Raw genomic sequence first — 20,995 nt, 5'->3', positions numbered from 1 at the left:
CGACCCATTTTCATCCCTAATTACCACATACTTGCATATTTTAATTTCTCTAGTATTGCCCAAAATGTTATCATATATAGGGAAGTTATTGGGTGCTCCTAGAGCACTGTCATATGGAGTTTCAAGAATGTTATGATTGGTGAAAAATGTGAGGCCCATGATTTTGTATTGAATAATTAAAAAATATGAGAAATATATAATATATGGTGATTAGTGGATGAATATGAATACGTAACGTTGCACTCAATAATTTTCCTCACATAATGCTTTTGAAACCTGCATGTATTGTGATAAATAAAAACACCGCATAGAAAGAAAATAAATGAGATTGACTTAATAAATCATCATAATCGATCAAGATAGATGTAAGTCAATTTTATCATTTCTTAACGATTGCTATTATTTGTCTGAAAGCACACTATACCAATTTGCACTTTTGGTGACTCCAAAAGTTATAGAATAGGCGACTAATAAACATTACATTGGTCAGCATTGAAAATAGTTTTAGCTACCAAATTTTTTTAGTAGCTGTATATTAATTATTGGCGATTAAAAAAAAATTAGTTGCCAATTATGCCACAATAGGTGACTAAAATTATTTTAGTCGGCATTAGTTTATGTTTTAGGCTACTAAAGTTTGTTTTAGTCATGATATACTAATTTTTGCATACTAAAATAAATTTAGTCGCCAAAAAGTAGCTTAGTGTTTGCTATTAATCTTTGGTGACCAAAGTTTTGGTCGGCAAATACTAATTTTCCGTGACCAAAACATTTTCAGTTGCTGTAAAGTAATTTTTGCCTACTAAATAATTTAGTCGCTAAATAAAAAGCATAAATTTCACTTTTATCTTTGGTAATCAAAAATTTAGTCAGTGAATATTTCTTTTCAGTGACCAAAATAACTTTATTCACCAAAAGTACTACAATAGGGGACCAAAATTTATATTGGTTGGCAATGATAGAAAATTTTTAGTTGCTCGTTCAATATACAAAATATATTTAACAACTATATCCAGGAGAAAGAACAACCAAAGAAATACAGGGAAGACATTTAGCAACAATTTACAATGAAGCATAATTTACAACGCTGAGAATTCTCCTCTTGTCCTGTGTTCAGGAACACCAATATGTCTTAGCTGAACTTTGTAATTATTAGTCCGTCCTTCAATTGATCCAACCAAGGCGAAGATTGTCTCTAGCAAGCAAATACTGCTGTAAATGTAAAGAATGATTCACTTGTCCACTTTCCGATATTTTTCTGCACAATGTACATTTCCTTTGAAGAAGATGAACAGTTTAATTCACTCATCATAACCTCTGATCTTTTTACCTTTGACTACCAAGTTTTACATGCATTTTTCTAGTATTAATGGGTGCAATTTTGTTTGTCGATGGCTTTTAGCATGGACTTGTAGATATTTTATTTTTTTGTACGGAGGACAATTTACACTTTTGTATAATCCTGCTAATTTTGTCATCCTCTACTTTTGGATGGATTAATATTACTTGTACAGATAACTTTTGGCATCGAACTAATAATTACTAGCGCGGTATATAGATTACCTTTTTTGTTGTGGTAGTGAATATATTTTTTGTATACAAAGGGCTTCATTTTTGTATGATTGTTTGTTTTGTATGGAATTATTATTTTTGTTTGGACTATAGTTGATTTGTATGAAATTTAACATATATAGTTATTCCTTTTTGGATGGCTGGAAATGAAACGGATGTAGATTGTGGAATAATTAATAATATATGTATTGTTATGTTTTTATGCATTTTACATGTTGCACGAAATACATGTAGGTTGTGAACAAATTAGAATTTTGAAAAAAAGCACATAAAATCATATTTTTGGCAACTAAACAATTGGCAGCCAAAAAGGAAGTACATATTTTAGTAACTAAATAGTTAGTAGCTAAAAAAATGAAAATGGAAAAAAAAAAAAAAAATTGGCGACTAAAAGTTTAGTAGACAAAAAACAATCAGACTTTAGGCGACTAAAATATTTAATAGCTAAAAAAAATGAGATGAATAACCAAAAAAAATTGGAGATTAAAAATTTAGTAGCAAAAAAAATTAGACTTTAGGCGACTAAAATATTTAGTAACTAAAAAAAATAAGATAAACAAAAAAAATTTGGTGACTAAAAGTTTAATAGCTAAAAAAATTAGACTTTAGGCAACTAAAATATGTAGTAGCTAAAAAAAAATAGAATGAAAAAAAAAATATTTGGCAACTAAAACTTTAGTCGTTATAAATAATTGAAGTTTTTGGTGACAACAGGTTTTAGTCGTTGAAAATGCGATATGTAATTTTATTTTAATGTTTTTGGTGACTAAAAAATTAGTCGGCAATTCAGTACTTTTGGCGAATAAACTTTTTTTAGTCGCCAATTATCATTTCCGACAATTCTTCAACAACTAATCTGGCGACCAAAAATTTTAGTCACTAAAAACCTTCGGCGACTAAAACTTGACTTTTGACGACTAAAAATTTAATTGTCAAAAGTAGTGTTGTAGTGACAAACAAGTATAATTGTAGATATATTAAATTTGGATAAATTACACTTACACCCCTGAAGTTTGGGTTTAATACCTATCACTTTCTAACGTTTGAAAAATTACACTAACCCCTTTATTATTGTAATTATTTAGACGGAATGAAAATATTGAACTCATGTACTCTCTTTTTTCTTACTTTGCTTTACTTTCTCTGTCTCTTTCTTTTTTTTCCTTTGCTTTACTTCTTTTTTTTTTTAAATGTAATTTCATCTGTTTTTCAACTAGGAGTTGTTGACTTTTATATAAGCAAGAAGTTTGTGAAATAGGAATATTAGCCATAGGGATAGGAATGTAATTTCTAGAACGTCAGGGAGTGAGATGTAATTAGACCAAATCTCAGGGGTGTTAGTGTAATTTATCCATTAAATTTGGATAAATTACATTGACACCCCTTGAGATTTGATCCAATTACTACCAACCCCCTGACATTTTGGAAATTACATTCCCACCTCTATAGTTAATAATCTCATTTTACAAATCCCCCATACTTATATAAAATGTAACAACTCCTAGTAGAAAAATAGAGGAAATTGCATTTTAAAAAAAAAAGTAAAGAAAAGGGGAAAAAAAAGAGAAAGTAAAACAAAGCAAAAAAAAGAGAGAGTGTATGAGTTCAATGTCTTCATTCCGTCTAAATAATTGCAATGATAGGGAAGGTTAGTGCAATTTCCTAAACGTTAGGAGGTGATATGTATTAAACTCAAATCTTAGAGGGTGTAAGTGTAATTTACCCCTAAAATTTTCATACCAAATATACCAAGAAAGACAATGTTGATTTAATTCATTATAGTGTTAATTTCAAAATATTTCAGCTGCTTGAGTCATGAAGCACCAGTGGTCTAGTGGTAGAATAGTACCCTGCCACGGTACAGACCCGGGTTCGATTCCCGGCTGGTGCAGTATATACATTTTTGGTCTGGTCTATGCTAATCCAAACACAGGTTACCCAATAAACAGTGACCGAACAACACCACATAAACTCCACTGATCCTAATTTGAGGAAGATTAAAACTACAACCATATAATTAAGGTCTATTTTGATAATTAGAAAAAAAATTAATTTATTGATTTATTTGAGTCATTATTTTTTTATATGTTTTTTTTAAAAACAATAAATAAATAAATAAATCACTTCTGCAAACTAGGCCTAAAGCCAAAGTCACGTACAAGACAACCATACAATTACTGATAACAAACACGAAAACCATGAGAAGAAAGTACTAAAACCCGTCCAACCAAAAAAAAAACACTAAAACCCCCCAAAAGGCCCACCAAGGCTAGCATAAGGATCTTCAAACAGCAACACCAGCCTCAAAGATCAAGTCACTGATGAAGATCCTACATTTTCTACTTTTGTTTAAGTTCATACTGCCTAATATTGCGGTGTGAGTTATCTATGGAATCGTAACTACTATGATGGATTTCTATAATCTATTAACGATTTTTTAAAATTCTGTAAATATTACAACTAATACTCTCGATATTGATACTTTACAATTGATACTCTTACATGTTTCGATACCGCGATTTATAATTTTAATCCCCAACAACCACTACTTTTTTGGGGGGTGGGGGGAGAATTCTTCCTCTCCTGCCCACTATGGTGGCCTCTTTTTCTCCTCTAGAAGTTGGGTTTATGTTCAATTTTACTTTAAATATTTTGTTCTCTCTCTCTCTCTATATGCATTTGTTTTAGATACTGTGGAAGCTATGAACCCAAAAGCATATACATACCCATTGGCTGATGCCCTGAACATAACCATAATGGACCCAAATTCAACAAGTTGCGAATTCCATATACATACATTCTTCTTTAAATTCACTTCCTCTTTCTATCTTGATGCACTTCTAATCATTAGATCATGTCTTAAATTTCATATAATTCAAAAATTCACACAATCAAATAGTTGGATGTGGCTGTTGAGGGGGACACCCCACATGCAAAAATGACCAGAATATTCATAAGCTGGCACGACATAAGATTTGCCAGCAAACAACTTGTGTCTTAAAATTAACATAATAAACCTACTACTCTGCTAATCAATCAGAATCCCCATAATGCAAGAGACATTGACTGACATGAACTACTCTCTCTGTTTTATTCAAATGCAAATACTCTGCTATTGCTATATATTGTCTCTTCTTCACTCCACGTTGTCCCAAAACGAACTATTACTTTTTCCCATATAATGGGGAATCTCTCTTTATTCAATTTGCTTAAATTATATGATTAATTGTACATTATGTCCCTCATTTCCAAAGCACTCCACCATTAGTCTAGCTCTGTGTTAACAGAGAGAGTAGTTCATGTCAGTCTCATTACATCCATTTGATCAATCTTATTAATCATTGACCATGTAAGACCGTGTCACCCTGCCTAATATTTGAAGTACCTTGTGAAGCTTTTTTATTTATTTACTATAGGATCTATAGACCACTCACAATTAATACATTGGAGTCTAGACGATTCAATATATCAAGAGAATCCAATGCATTAATTGTGAACAGTCTGTAAATTTCATGACCCATGGAGTCCATTGTAGAGCCTATTATTGGCCTCTCCTTGATGGTCCAATGCATTAGAGAGAAGCCGATCCCACCTAGTTGTTCATCTATGCATATGCACTTATTTATGTTGTGTTTGGTTTGGAGATTTGAGGAGAGATTTGAAAATAAAAATAGAAAAGGTAGATGAAATATGAATAAAATATACTTAAATTTTACATAGTTTACATTTTCCCTTTCCCTTTCCAAATCCTTCTCCAAATCCCCAAACCAAACACAGCATTAGTGACTCACATGCTATAGAACCCCCCAAATCATCAAAACCAGCCACCACTTAGATGCATGTATGAAGACAAAACATTCATGTAAATGTAATGTGTGTACTCATGCATTTGTATATAATCTGAGGCTATACATAAATTGAAACATTAGAAATCCATTGTCTGTAGATGTTTACAGACAAGTGATACCTCCTGCAATTTTGCTTCTTAAACACTGTGTTGACATGATTTAACAAGTTTTTCATTGGACTTGCCTATTAACCTTGAAGCTTTTCCTCAATCAACATTTAGATTTTTCAATTACAAAGGTCCATGTCTGATTCTTGTTCGATTCTTCCATTCATTTGTCTCCTATGTAATCTAATTTAAGATTGTCTTTCTAATTTTAATTGTTTCAATTTTGAATTTAGTCCAATTGATAATATCTGTTAATATGAAAAATTATAGGATCAAATTGACACAACAAATAAATTACAAGGACTAATGTTGTGATTTGCTCAAAAAGAAATTAAGAATCACAAAATATGTGTTCTCTAACCCTTTTTTTTTTTTTTTTTCTTTCAGCTCACAAATCTAATTTTAAATTTGTAAAAATAGAATTCCATAAGAAATAAAAAGAAAATAGAATTCCATAAGAAATGAAAAGAAAATATCTTAGAAAATTGTTTATTGGATTGATACTGTCAATATTACAATTACCAACAACTATGATTCCAAGATAAGTTTTATGAAGAAGAATTTACCTCAAATTACATTATTTATTGGCTCAAATTTCCTGAAACGACTTTATTTAACTTTTCCAACAATCTTCCTACAAATTATTGATAGATTTGTTGGAAATTGAGAAATTTTCAATTTCTAAAAGCCTATTTCTTTAACAATACAATCATAAATGCGTCACAATTTTAAAAATAAACACAGTAGGGATCGTGTCTCCTTAATTTTAATCCCTGTTGTACTCCAAATATTGTAATGCTGCCACGTGCATCGATCATTGATGATTCCTCCATTCTGCAGACAGCTCAATGAAAACTGACAAGAAGGTCACATAAACAAATCCCCCAATCGAGCAAGGGAAATTTCCATCAAAATACACCTTTATGAGATATTCTAATGCTAACCATGGTTTAAAAATAATGGTATTCTGATATGTATCTGTATTGATTGTGATGTAAGTATTTGGACTATAGGTATTGAGAATTGGGTGTTGTGGTTTTAAACTTTTTCTAAATCAGATATTGTAAAAAGAATTTTTATAGCAATTGAACTGGTTATATATCAATTGTGAATTGGCTATAAACTGATACATATTTAGAATGGGTCTGGCTTTGGTCCAGTCCATCATCGGACTGGACCGTGCTGTTGGGCCCGTGGGGGCCATCACAGGTCTCGTTTTGAAAATTTGAACCGTCAATGTGTAGAACTCTTCGAATACTATATATCTGTAAAAAATCACGTTGATCGGATATCGATAGTTATGTGATCAAATCAGTTTTGTATAAAAAAAAATAGATGGTGAATAAATTAACGGTTGACAAAAAACGGATTTGATCACATAACTATCGATATTCGATCAACGTGATTTTTTGCAGGCATATAATACTTGAAGAGTTCTACACATTGAACGGTTCAGATTTTTAAAACGGGACCCATGGTGGGCTCCCACGGGCCCAACAGCACGGTCCAGTCCGATGGTGGACTGGACCAAAGCCAGACCCATTTAGAATTGACCAATACAAATAATTTTCATTCCAACTAATATATTGAATTGTATCATCAGTATTGAAAAGATGAAAATTTAATGTTATGTTGAAAAGTTTGAATTTTTTATATTATGTCAAATTAGTCTAATTAATGACTCTCTTTTGGAAATTGAATTAAAATTAAGAGACATAACTGTTCATTAAGTCAATTAACAGTTTTTAATAATGTTAAAAATATGTTTCAATTAATAATTTAGGTAATTTTATTATTGAATAGCAGAGCAATTATGAATTTTATTTTTTCAGTTAATTCTGTTAAATAAAAAATTATAATAAGAGGGTATTTGTAATTTTTTAAACTACAGGGACTAATCTGTATTTTAGCAAATCTCGAGAGTGTATTTGTAATTTACCCATCATTTTATCCTTGATTTATGTTTAATAATATCAAGATTTAAAAAGTAAAATCGATACAATTCAAATTATAAGTATCAAATTAAAACAAGAGACAAATTATAGGACAACAACTATAATTTGTCTTATTTAAAACCATGATGCTAAGCTACCATAACCACTATATATAAGAACCAAGGTCACTGTCTAACCTACATTGCCTCAAACACCACAAAGCATTTCCATACATCTAATTTCCTCACAATGTCTCAGTTTCTTGTTCTCTTCTTGATCTTATCAGATGTTTTTTTCCTTCTAGCAACTGCCAATGAACCACCTCACACCATGGTTGAGCCAAATGCAGTAACTTTCTCAAACCCACCACCATCTCCTAGGCCATCTGCCACAGCTGAACCACCTACAATCCCAAAACTCAAAAACCACCATAGGAAAGCTGTGAAGTCATCCATTGTTGCACCATCTCTAAGCCCATCCATAGCACCACAAGCCGAAGATTTGCATTCTACGAAAGCAATCATCAATGCTTCAGATCAGCAGACTGAAATTGTCCAGGTGCAGATAAAGAAGAGGCGGCATTCGACTGATAAGTCAGTGGCTGGAGGCGGTGTGATTCTGGGGGGACTTGCCACCACATTCATGGTGGCTATTTTCTGTTACATTCGAGCTACTGGAAAGAAAAACGATGCAGATACTAATGGTGTTTAAATTTTTTTTGTAGTTTCAGAATTTGTAAATATATGTATGGGTGTGGCATTGCTTATAAGTTGCCTAGTTTGATGGATACTGTGAAGAAATGATTTATAGATTAATATGATTTTGCAGGCTTCATTATTATTTTAACATAAATAAATAAGATCATCTGTTCATTAAATTTTACTGTGTTTTTTGAATGATACTGGTGTGGAATGGTGTAGTGTCATCTGTCACTTATTACAACCAGTCCAAATGAAATTTTAAAAAGATTCAATCCCAATCTTCTCTATATATTTGTGTCAAAACTATTTTTCACCGTAAATTGATATACCAAATTAATTACATCATAAAAAACCCACAAAATGCATCTTTGATGATAAAATTTATTAAGAATCAATTACACAATTGAATGTGGGATGAGTTAATGAATAATTGCAACTAAATCATAATTTTTTTCTTTTCCCTAAAAAATCTTGAATTTTAATTTCAAACTCTCCCATGTCCCAAATACTATTTTCCGTAACATAATTAACGTTTCCCTTTTTCCCCAAACTTAAGGTAATTTTACTTTTTTTTAAATATAATTTCATTTCAGTGTATATTTAGAAAAATATTTTTAAATTGGTGATGAAATTTACAAATATTAAAAAATAAAATTCTAAACTTTTTTTTTTTTTTTTACAAATATATAATTAATGTTTAAAAATTTCACTAACATGTAATTTCCCCTAAATATTAACCCTGTAGGTTTTGGAAAATTTAGGAGGAAAGTAGACTTTTTAATAAATTTTTATTTTTATATTTTTTGTCTTTATTATCTTATTGTAATTTTTTTTATAATTATTTTAGAAGCATTTACAATCATGAATATGTGACTTTATATGTGTTGTTACCAATATAACCTATTTGGGCTTCGCCCTCTTCTTCTGAGAAGTGATTTATAAATCAATTTATTAATTTTTGATTTATTTAGATTATATTATTCTCTTACTTTTTATATATTTTTTATAATAATAAAAAAAATTAACTTTTTTAACACTTTTCAAATAGGCCTTATTCCCGAAAATTTATAGTTTATTATACCTAATCTTGTTTGGATCAGGCTTTTGTGTGCGTCAGCAATCAAACCCTGTGTTTCTTTTGGCGGCATGTGGAGTTAGTTAAAATACTCACAAAATAAAATAAATAAATAAATAAATAAAATATTATATTTAAATTATAATTATCTTTTTTTTTTCTTACAAAAATAAAGAAAAAATCATTTCAAACAAGATTTTTTAATCAAGTTAAAATCTATATATATATATATACAAAAAGATAATGGTCTTTTTAAGAACAATGATTGTGGAAATTCCAAACTCCTAAGCTAATTTTGTTAATTTGTTAATTTTTAAAGAAATAAAAAAAAATCTATTGGTTAGTTTCTTAAGTCAAAAATCAAAAAACAAAAAAAAAAGTTCTAATTATCTACAATTTTGAATTTTAAAATTCAAAACTGTTAGACTTATTTATTTTGATGATTTATTTGGAAGAGAAAAATAGATTGAAAACTTATGTTATTCCATTATTTTTTACCTAAACTTTTATCCTAAACTTTTATCCTAAATGTTTTTGGAGTGTATATATATATATATATATATTTGCTCAAATCAGGATGTAAATTCAGTCCAAAAACAATGCCTAAAACAGAGCCCAAAATACCCAGCACAGCAGCAGTTCAAACAGTCCAACTCAACAAGGCATCGGACGTCCGGGTGGACATCCGGCCGATCATCCGACTAGACGACCGACCAACAACTTTTTGCCTAATTTTGCTTCAGTTCAAATTTTCTTCTCACCAGCTGTCTACCCAACAGTATCCTCGACATCCGCGGAAGCCATCCTTGACGATCGAGACCCACCGGACATCCGGGTGGACGTCCCTCTAGAACAAAATTTCATTTTGGACAGACCACTCTGTTCTACAACGGCTTTTTTTCGAAGAGAGTTGTCATCTATCAGACCTAGGCTTTGTCTACATGCTTTGCCTCCTTCAAGATCTAATCAGTAATTGAGGAATACATCATTTTGAGTAGACTCAAACCATTTCAATGCACGCAACAGTCAACGGCTCCATAATCTTCTCCTTGATAAATAGCAAAGCTTCTGCTGAACAATATACAAGAAAATATACAAGCTAGAAAACATTCTCTGATTAATCATCACTCTCACCTTTCATTTACTCTCTGAAAAGTGTTCTTCAAATTTTGGTTTACATTTTTCTCTCAGAAATTATACACAGAGCCTTATAGCTTTAAGTTTATCTTACCGATGTAAGGTTTACAGAAAAATCAAAGTTTCATCATATATATCTATCTTTGAGAGATAACTCATGTAGCTTTCTTTGAAAGCAAAAACAACTTCATTTCAACCTTGTAAAAGTGTAATACACTCAGTGTTCTTGACTTTTTGAGTCTAATTGAAAGTCAGCTAAAGAATGCAATGGTTTAGACTTAAAAAGTCTGTGTAAAATATGTGGAGGATTGCTCCATTTGTGAAGAGGTTGCTAGCACCCCTGTTAAGCTAGAGTATAGTAAAAAATCTCAAGTGAAACTTGAGGAGTCGATGTAAGCTTGGTTGAAGCGAACCACTATAAATCTGTTGTCTCTCTCTTCCTTATCTCTTTATTTTGTTTAATTGTCATAGCTATATCTCACATTTTCACTATGCCAAATTCATTAACTTATGTAGCTGTTAGAACACTTGTTTTAATTATCTTTGTTTCATTAGCTATATTTATCTGTTGTGCTAGTTGTAATTTTTATTGGGGTATTATTATTTGTAAAAACCTAATTCATTCCTCCTTTTAGGTTGTCTTTTGGGTAACAATTGATATCAGAGCCTAGACTCTTACTTTAGATTTAACCATCTAGGAGTTTCGATCTATGGCAACCTTAGCTAGCACTAGCACTGCTGAAAGACAAGCCACTAATAAGCCACCATTGTTTGATGAAAACAACTATAGTTATTAGAAAGATAAGATGACTTTGTACCTTTAAGCCACTGATTATGCCATGTGGATTATTGTCACCAAAGGTCCAAAAATTCCTACCAAATTTGTAGACAATATTAGTGTACCTAAAACTGAAGATGAATGTGATAAGAGGGATCACAAATTAGTGCAAGTCAATGCTAAAGCAAAACTCACCCTTGTTTGTGGATTAGATTCTAAAGAGTATAATAGGATTTCAAGTTATGATTCGGCAAAGGAAATTTGGAACAAACTTGAGGTAACGTATGAAGGTACAAACCAAGTGAAAGAATCTCGTATTGATATGCTTGTTCATAGTTATGAATTGTTTAAAATGAACTCTAATGAATCTATTTCAGGTATGTTTACTAGATTTACTGAAATTGTAAACTCTCTGAAATCTCTTAGCAAAATTTATACTAACAGTGAATTGGTGAGAAAAATTCTTAGGTGTTTACCAAAGAATTAGGAAGCAAAAGTCACCGCCATTACAGAAGCCAAGAATCTCTCCACACTTAGATTGGATGAGCTTATGAGTTCCTTTATGACTCATGAGATCACTATAAAAAGGACATGAGGATGTTGAAAACAAAAAGAAAAGTGGTATTGCATTCAAAGCTTCATCCAATGAAGAAGAATATGAAAACTCCAGTGAGGATGAAAACAATGTCATGTTTAGTAGAAATCTCAAAAAGCAATTCAAGAAAAACAATTATTGAGGAAGAAGACCTTTCAAGAAAGAGTACAACAAAGAAAACAAGAAAGAACCTATTATTTGCTATAAGTGCAAAAATCTTCGACATATGAAGATGGATTGTCCAAAATTGAAAATCATGGAAAAGATTACGAAAGGAACAAAAAGGCCATGTTAGCAGCTTGGGGTGAAAGTGAAGAAGAAAGCTCAAGTGATGAAGTTGAAAATGAAGTAGCCAACTTGTGTCTCATGGCTCTTGAAGATGAAAACTTTACTTAAGATAAAGACTCTACTCAAGATGAGGTAACTACTCTTTATGAAAAATTTGAGAGTGCATTCCATGAATTACAAGATGAATTTAGAAAAGTTTGTGCTAAAATAATGTGTTGAAGAAATCTATTGCATCTTTTTCTAGTAATGTAGAAGAATTAAATAAAGAGAAAATTGTTTTGAAAAATGATTTTGACACCATCTCTAATAAGAAAACTACTTTAAAAAAAATATTAATGTTTTAACAAAAATACTTGAAAATTTTGTAAAAGGTAGAGATAATCTCAACATGCTTCTTGAAAATCAAATATGTGTTTTCGATAAAGTAGGCATTGGATATGACCCTATTAAGGAACAAAAGAATCTCAATACAATTTTTGAAAATGCACCTGTCATGACACACCCTCATATTACTTGTTATTATTATAGAAAGAAAGGTCATTATATATCTTTTTGTCCATTCAAAAAGAATATGAACATAGGAATTAAAAAGATTTGAATTGTTAAAAGATCTAAAAAAACTAACCAAACAGGACCCAAGAAATTATGGGTACCAAAAACCAACATTTGATTGCCATCTTATAGGTTTGCTTTAAGTCCAAAGCTAAAGAAGGGAATTAGTACCTTGATAGTGGATGTTCCAAGTACATGACCAGAGATAAATCCTTTTTTACTATACTATCATCCAAAGATAGAGGATTTGTTACTTTTGGAGACAACAATAAAGGAAAAATCATCGGTATTGGTAGCATCGGTATCTCTCCTAACCCTTCCATTGAAAATGTTTTACTTGTTGATGGATTTAAGCATAATCTACTTAGTATTAGTCAATTATGTAATAAGGGTAATCGTGTTATTTTTGAAAAATCACATTGCACAATTGAAAGAAAAAATAATCATAAAGCTTTATTCGTTGGTAATTGCCATGATAATGTTTATGTTTTTCATCTTAATGATCTCTATGCTCTAGTGATGTTAAATGTTTATATGCTAACAGTGATAATAGTTGGTTATGGCATAGAAGACTTAGGCATGCTCATATGGATTTAACTACTAAAATTTTGAGAAAGGATTTGGTCATTGGACTTCCAAAAATTAAATTTGAAAAAGATCGACTTTGTAGTGCTTGTCCATAAGGAAAACAAACTAAAATATCGTTTAAATCAAAATCTCATATTTCCACAACTAGATCATTACAATTATTGCATATAAATTTATTTGGTTCCTCAAGGACATCTAGTCTAGGTGATAAACATTATTGTCTTGTTGTTGTTGATGATTATTCAAGACTTACATGAGTAATATTTTTGGCACACAAAGATGAAACTTTTTCTTCATTCACAAAACTTTGTCATAGAATTCAAAATGAAAAAAAGATTTCTTACTACTAATATTTGAACCGACCATGGTAGAGAACTTGAAAATGAGAAATTTGAATTGTTTTGTGATGAACATAGTATTGGACACAATTTTTCAGCCCCTAGAACTCCTCAACAAAATGGTATAGTAGAAAGGAAGAATAGAACTTTAAAAGAGATGAGTAGGACAATGCTTTGCGAAAATAATATTTCTAAATATTTTGGGGTCGAGGCTGTTCACACCGTTTGCTATATTTTAAATCGCGCATTGATTAGACCTATTCTCAAAAAGACTCCTTATAAATTTTGGCATGATAGAAAGCCAAACATTAGTCACTTGCATGTGTTTGGATGTAGATGTTATGTGCATAATAATGGTAAGGACAACTTAGGTAAATTTGATTCAAAATCTAATAAAGCAATTTTTCTTGGCTATTCCTAACTAGCAAAGCTTATCGTGTTTTTAATAAAAGAACTCTTGTTGTGGCAGAATTTATACATGTGGCATTTGATGAAACTAATATCTCTTCTTAAAAGCAAATTGCTAGTGATGATATAGATTTGAAACCAAACGTGGAAGATTCAAGTATCTACAAATAAGAGAACCAACTGTGTGAGTTGAACAAAGAGGTTGAACAACCTATTTTCCCACCTCAAGAAGAAGAAGGAAACAACGATGATTTTCCAAGAGAATGGAAGTTTGTTCATAATCACCCTAAGGATTTAATCTTAGGTGACCCTACCAAAGGTATTGCCATTCACTCTTCATTTAGAAACATTTGTAGTAATTTGGCTTTTCTCTCACGGATTTAGCTTAAGAACTTTCAAGAAGCCGAATTCGATGAACATTTAATGATGGCCATGCATGAAGAGCTCAACCAATTTGAGAGAAACAAAGTGTGGGAACTAGTGCAAAAACCTAAAGATCATACCATTATCGGCACCAAATGAATCTTTCGAAACAAGCTTGATGAATTCGGTACAATTGTAAGAAACAAGGCTAGACTTGTCGCACAAGCATACAATCAAGAATAATGTATCGATTTCGATGAAATCTTTGCTCCGATTGCTAGATTAGAAGCCATTCGCATGTTACTTGCATTTGCATGTTATAGAGATTTCAAACTTTATCAAATAGAGGTAAAAAGTGCTTTTCTAAATGGTTTCATAAATGAAAAAGTTTATGTAAAACAACCCTCAGGTTTTGAAGATCATGTTTTTCCAAATCATGTTTTTAAACTATCGAAAGCTTTGTATGGTTTGAAACAAGTACCTCGTGCATAGTATGAACGCTTAAGTAAATTTTTGATTGAAAATGATTTTACTAGAGAAAAGATTGACACAACACTTTTTGTTAAAACAAAAAATGATGATTTACTTATTGTGCAAATATATGTAGATGACATTATATTTGGTGCTACTAATGAAATCTTGTGTAAGGAATTTGCTAAGTGTACGCAAGGTGAGTTTGAGCTGAGCATGATGGGGGAGCTAAATTATTTCCTTGGGTTTCAAATCAAACAATGTAAGGAAGGAATTTTCATCAACCAAGCTAAGTACACAAGTGTAGGCGCGCCCTTGGGCTTTGCTACTACAGTTCGGACTCAAATGTCACAGTTCTGGATCTAATCCCGCAAAGTACAATGCGAGATCGATAAATCACCAAAGAGTTCAAATCCGGCAAATCATTTTGGAAAACTGATTTTTAAGAAAGAAGTGCCAAACATAGACTACTTTGCCAGATACAGAGTCGCCACCTAAATATTTTATTTTGGGAGAATTTAGGAAACCCTGACTCGTTGCCTAAGGCCACATGTCTGTCATCACCAACGTTGCCTCGGCTCGGGAACTTGGGTACGATTAGGGAAGGTCATGCAATGAGCACCCCCGCTCGCCCGATCGAAGATTGACCTGTACTAAGCATAACATTTTGTTTTTGAAAACACATGTGTTCTTATTCCGATTTATTAGCCTAAAAATTACTATGTGATGCGCACAACACACAAGTATAGACTGGATCGCCTAAATTGGAACAAAACATTTCATATTTGTTTATTTGAAAATGGTTTGATGGTGCTACTCGCAAGTAGGCTAAGATGTGGATTTGCCACCCTCGGGTGGGCTTAGAAAACATGATTTTTGCCACTCCGCAAAGTGGGCTTAAAACACACATTTCGATGAATTGTTCCAATTCGAGTAATCCAACCTTCACCCACAAACATTCAGGCAGTTATATCATTTAAGCAAATAGCCTCATGGCAAGCATGCTATCATGGCAACACTCATACTCATACAAGATACTAAAGCTTAAACGCTTACCTAGTACTCCGAGCCAAAACAATAGCTAGTTAGTAACCAAATGCATGATTCTAGTTTATGTTAAGATAGCTAATGCAACACATGCAAAAATACAACTAGAATAGGCTCGGCCAATCTAAGAATGACATGTGAAATGCGACAACTCGATACACGTATTCAAGTTAGAATTGAAATACTATGCAGTTAGTATGATGCGCCGAGCCTGGTGCATGCAATACAGATGAATGGATACAAACATGCGAGCATAAGAATGCTAATTGAAACGTGACCTAAAACTAACCATTGAAAGCAGGTAAGTAAAAAGGAGAAAGACGTGGGGTTGGAAGACATTCACACACTCACGCACACTTGTTACAAAAGTTGGCCCTCTCGACGGAGGGTCTGAATAAATAATACAAACCGAATAATTAATCAACTACCCTAGCTAATTAAATATTACAAAACCCTTAACTAATTTAAACAAATTAACTAAGCTATGAAACTAAAGAGGCCGCCGCAGCTCCACCTCGGAATTGAATGATGCATGCTCGATCGCTTCACTCGGAAACCCGTTGCCATGCCACATGTTGCTTCTGTTTGCACTGTTTTACACCTCTGAAAACTGCACAAGTCCCAAGGATGCTTCCGAACCACTCCCTGAGCACTGTGGGATGTCACCGGCCAAAATATAGGAACATCGGCCATGCGGAATTGGTCATCGACCATTTGTGAGGATTTCGGCCAACAATGTTTAGTCGATCGGCACTGAAGATGGCCGACCAGCTATATCTTCTTGCAGAATGCTGTTTTGCTGCAGCAGAGGACAAACAGAGCATGACAATGCATTTTCAAGGCAATGTGTGCACAACCACCCTTCCTATCATGTCATGAACTCAAGGGAGTATGGTTCTCGACCCTCGGACCATCAATCGCGCATTTCAATGCATGATGGCCAAAGGAGCCAAGTGTGCAAATAAATATGGAATGAATACAACAAAAACATATGAATGCCTAGGACTCTATCATGCTTGATCAAGAGCGTCGGCGACCGAGGATTGAGGCACGTTTCGTCACTTCAAGTACGAACGCTCCTCATTCCTCGTGTTTGGTTTGACACCCCAAACCAAACACAATGTAATGCAATGCAACATGGAAAAGCTATGCAATGCAACATGAGTATGCCAAATGCAGTATGCCTCAAACATGCACACAAGGTCACGGTAACAAGCATGCCAAATGCAGTGCAACCTAAGTAAGCATGTGACAAAATACAAGCTAGCAAGCATGCAAAATGCAACCTAAACATACAAACATGCATGGCATGCAAAGATGGACAAGCATGCAACAACATGCAACATGTCAAGCATGCAACAACATGCAAAGATCATGCAAGATGGACTTAAACCAAAAAGGGACAGACCTCAGCCATGCCCAAAATCAGTGGCCATAAGTGCTAAAAAATGATGGTCTAAAAGTATATACAAGCATGCTAGTCAATTGGTTCACAAACCAAGCATGGAAGCACCAACTCTCAAGAGCATGGAAGAGGTACAAAATGTGAGGGTATGGCAGTGAAATAGGCTCTGAAATCATGCAAGGAATGATGCCAAACCATGCACATATGATAAACATAGCATGCAAATGGACTCAAAGATTAAAACTAGCCAAGGAACTTAAACCATGGCCATGCAAAGCAAGCCTGAAAGCGGCAAGGGCGATCAAAACAGTCCCAAGGCAGGTCAAGATGAGGCCAAAAACAAGCTTGAACCTAGCCAACACAAGCTAGAACAAGGGTCCAAAAGGCATGAGGCATGCAAAGCTAACAAGGGAGATTACACTACACTTATTACACCCAAACATGGCATGACTTAACCAATAAAAATCAGAGTTATGGCATGTCAAAATAAGCCCCAAAACCCACTTATATGGCATCCCAAATGCCTAAGCATGGTGGCATGCACAGTGATGCACTTTTAAGGCATGAAACACAAACCTTTCAATGCATGGAAAAGGTGATGAACGTGAATGCATGGCCACACTATATGGACTGAAATCTCATATGGGATGATGCCAAATCATGAAAAAGGTCTAAGTAGTGCATGCTAATGGCGTGGACACTCGAAGCTAACAAGCTAGGATATATGGTAGCTATACAAAGCAATGTATGTATGATCAAAGCAACATGAAACAGAGCTTTAGCATGCTGAAATATGTCTAAAAGTTCCTTTGAGTTGAGCCAAAGTGTGCAAGCATGATGGTCTAAATGCATAATACATGTTAAGACAAATAAGAAGATTGCAAGGCAAGTGCATGATGCATGTTAGAGGCTATTAAACCAACTTTGGACAGAGGTGTAACATGGCAAAATAAGGCCTAATACATGCTGAAATGAAGTCAAAATATGCTAAGCAATCATGTTACCATTATGAGCCAATAATGCAAGCAAATGAGACACAAGGAGAGAGGGGTGTCCCTCTCCTATACAAGATTCTAAAACCACCTTTCCACCACTGAAAATCCTCTGGATTTCAGTGGTAGAAAGGTCAAGCCAAAGCAAGAACAAAGGCCAAAAAGGATGACCCAAAATAATGCCAAACAAGGCCTAAGAGGGGGTGGACAACCCCCTACCCAAAAAAGACATTAAACAATCATCTTAAACATATAAAAACAAAACTTTTTTTCAGTTTATAGTTAAGCTTGAAACAAAATACAAATAGGTCTAAAAGCTTAAACCAAAATGGGGAAACAAAAGGTTAGTTGCTCACCCTTGAAGAACACCTTCAAGAACACAACTCTAGCCACTCCCTTGGATCAAAACCAACCCAAGAACTTTGAAACTAACTTCCTAGTGCCTCAGCAACCAAAGGAAGGTATTCTACTAGGTGCTACTAGGTGCTCTAGTGCAAAAGTATGAACAAAAACACACTTTAGGTCACAAACACACACACAAAATCTAGAGAGAGAGAGATATATATATCTTCTATATCAATTTGCTGAACCTCTGGAAAGGGAGGGGAGGCTCCCCTCTTATAGGAAATCAAATTCAAAGCTTCTTAGAGAAACTAAGTTTTGGTTCAAATCCCTCTATACACGTGTATGGAGGGAAGAGTCTGTGCTCACCAGCTGGCACAGTTGGCATGCACAATGCTTGAAAAAGGCAAAGAAAAGGCCTCAGCCAGAAAATATGACCGATCGACCAAAATAAGTGCCGACCGACCAACAAAAGTGCCGACCGGCCAACATTTATGGCCGATGGCAAGGAAACAAGGCCGATGGCATCACGCCATAGCCGATGGGGTGTGGGGATGGCCAACAAGCCACCCCCTTCCCTCAAAAGCTGAACCACAAGTGTTTGGTCCACAACCAAGCACAAAACAGACAAGTTGAGAGATCCTAAGGCAAGGCGCGCAGCCGAGGCCTTCGGGAACTCAAAACGAACACGAGCATGGATGATCATCGAGTGTTCAAACGATGACGTCTAAGTCTTAAGGACGGTCAAAAATGGGGTGTCTACAACAAGTTAACTACTTAAAAAGTTTGGTATGTATGACTCAAAAATAGCCGGAACACCTATGCGCACATCCATTAAGCTAGACAATGATAAAAATGGTAAGTCCATTGATCAAACAAAATATTGAGGTATGATCGGCTCACTTCTCTATTTAACCGCAAGTAGACCCGATATTATGTTTAGTGTTTGTGTGTGTGCTAGATAGCAATCAAATCCTAAGAAATCACATCTTAGTGCTGTTAAAAGAATTTTTAGATATCTTGTTGGCATTTAAAATTTAGGACTGTTTTATCCTAGAGGTGTTGCATTTGATTTGATTGGTTACTCGGATGCCAACTTTGCCGGATGCAAACTTGATAGAAAAAAGCACCAGTGGCTCTTGTCACTTCCTTGGTAACTCGTTAGTATCTTGGTTTAGCAAAAAACAAAATTTTGTTGCTTTATTAACGACTGAAGCTAAATATATAGCTTCCGGAAGTTGTTGTGCCCAAGTACTTTGGATGAAACAACAATTGGAGGACTTTGATTTGCATTATGATCATATCCCTATTAAATGTGATAATACTAGTGCCATCAATTTAAGCAAAAATCTGGTTCAACACTCATAAACAAAACATATTGAAATTCGACATCATTTTTTAAGAGATTATGTTCAAAAAAGGAGATATTGTACTTGAGTTTGTAAATATCGACAAGCAATTGGCAGATATTTTCACAAAACTCCTAAGCGAGGATCGCTTCACTTTTATTCGTGGTGAACTTGGAATGTCGAATTCAACTTAAAGTTTTTATTGTGACTGTGAAACTTGAATTTTTCTTAAAATGAATATATGTGTACTGCTACATTGATATGGAAACTTTTATATCAGTTGAATGCTATCAAGTATCTCATACATTTCTTTTTTGTTATCAATTTTGAGATCAGTATGTGTATTGTTACATTTCTTTTCTGATTATCAATTTTTGCTATCAAGTATCCCATAATTTGCTGTTATTAATTTTGTAGCATTTCTTTTGTTAGTAAATCTTTTTTACATCTTGAGATTAGTATGAATTCACATATACATTGACTTGTTATTGTGTTAAAACCTCATCATGTTCAGAAGCCCCAGATATGCCCTTCCAGCAACACAGCAGTTCCATATTAAATAAATAAATAAATAAAACATACCCAACTGGTCAACCGGTGCCCACCTGGACCGTTTTAAATGCCTCCCACCATCTACTCTGTCCAGCTTCCCATTTCTTCTTCGACTCTGTGCCCTAACCCCTCACTCTTCTTCTTCCATTTCTCTAAAATCCCATATTTTATCCAATCTTTGTACCAAATCAGGTAAGTTTTCCTGCTCTCCTTGTTTTATTCACTTTAACATTATGATTTTCCTTTTATATTTCCATGTTTCTACTTGAAATTATACATTCATATGTGGGTTTTGTTTAAAACTCAAAAATGGTGAAATACTTCCATGATTCTTGTTTACTCCTCAAAAATTTTACTTAGCATAGCTTAGATTGATAAAGCTTGGTTCATAGTCCATGATTTGTGCTTGATTTGTTTTTAACCCTGTACTTCCATACATATATTTATGTATTTATATATATATATCTCTATATATATATTTTTGCTCTTTGTGGCTGACTTGCAGACCCTCCAATTTTTTTTTCCTTTGTGGTCAATTCCTATATTAATTTGC

General features: G+C 33.5%; 1 non-coding gene across 1 annotated transcript; it reads left to right on the top strand.

Moving 5' to 3' along the window:
- Nucleotides 1-3,392: 3,392 nt before the first annotated feature.
- On the top strand, nucleotides 3,393-3,463 carry TRNAG-GCC (transfer RNA glycine (anticodon GCC)). Its single transcript has one exon. It is a non-coding gene; the product is annotated as a tRNA-Gly (tRNA).
- The last annotated feature ends 17,532 nt before the right edge of the window (nucleotides 3,464-20,995 follow it).

This window comes from Camellia sinensis, chromosome 3 (genome assembly GCF_055761805.1).
Source record: "Camellia sinensis isolate YWXY chromosome 3, ASM5576180v1, whole genome shotgun sequence".
NCBI classification, from domain to species: domain Eukaryota; kingdom Viridiplantae; phylum Streptophyta; class Magnoliopsida; order Ericales; family Theaceae; genus Camellia; species Camellia sinensis.
Note: the sequence above shows the minus strand (reverse complement) of the source record. Positions and strands in the feature narration are given on the sequence as shown.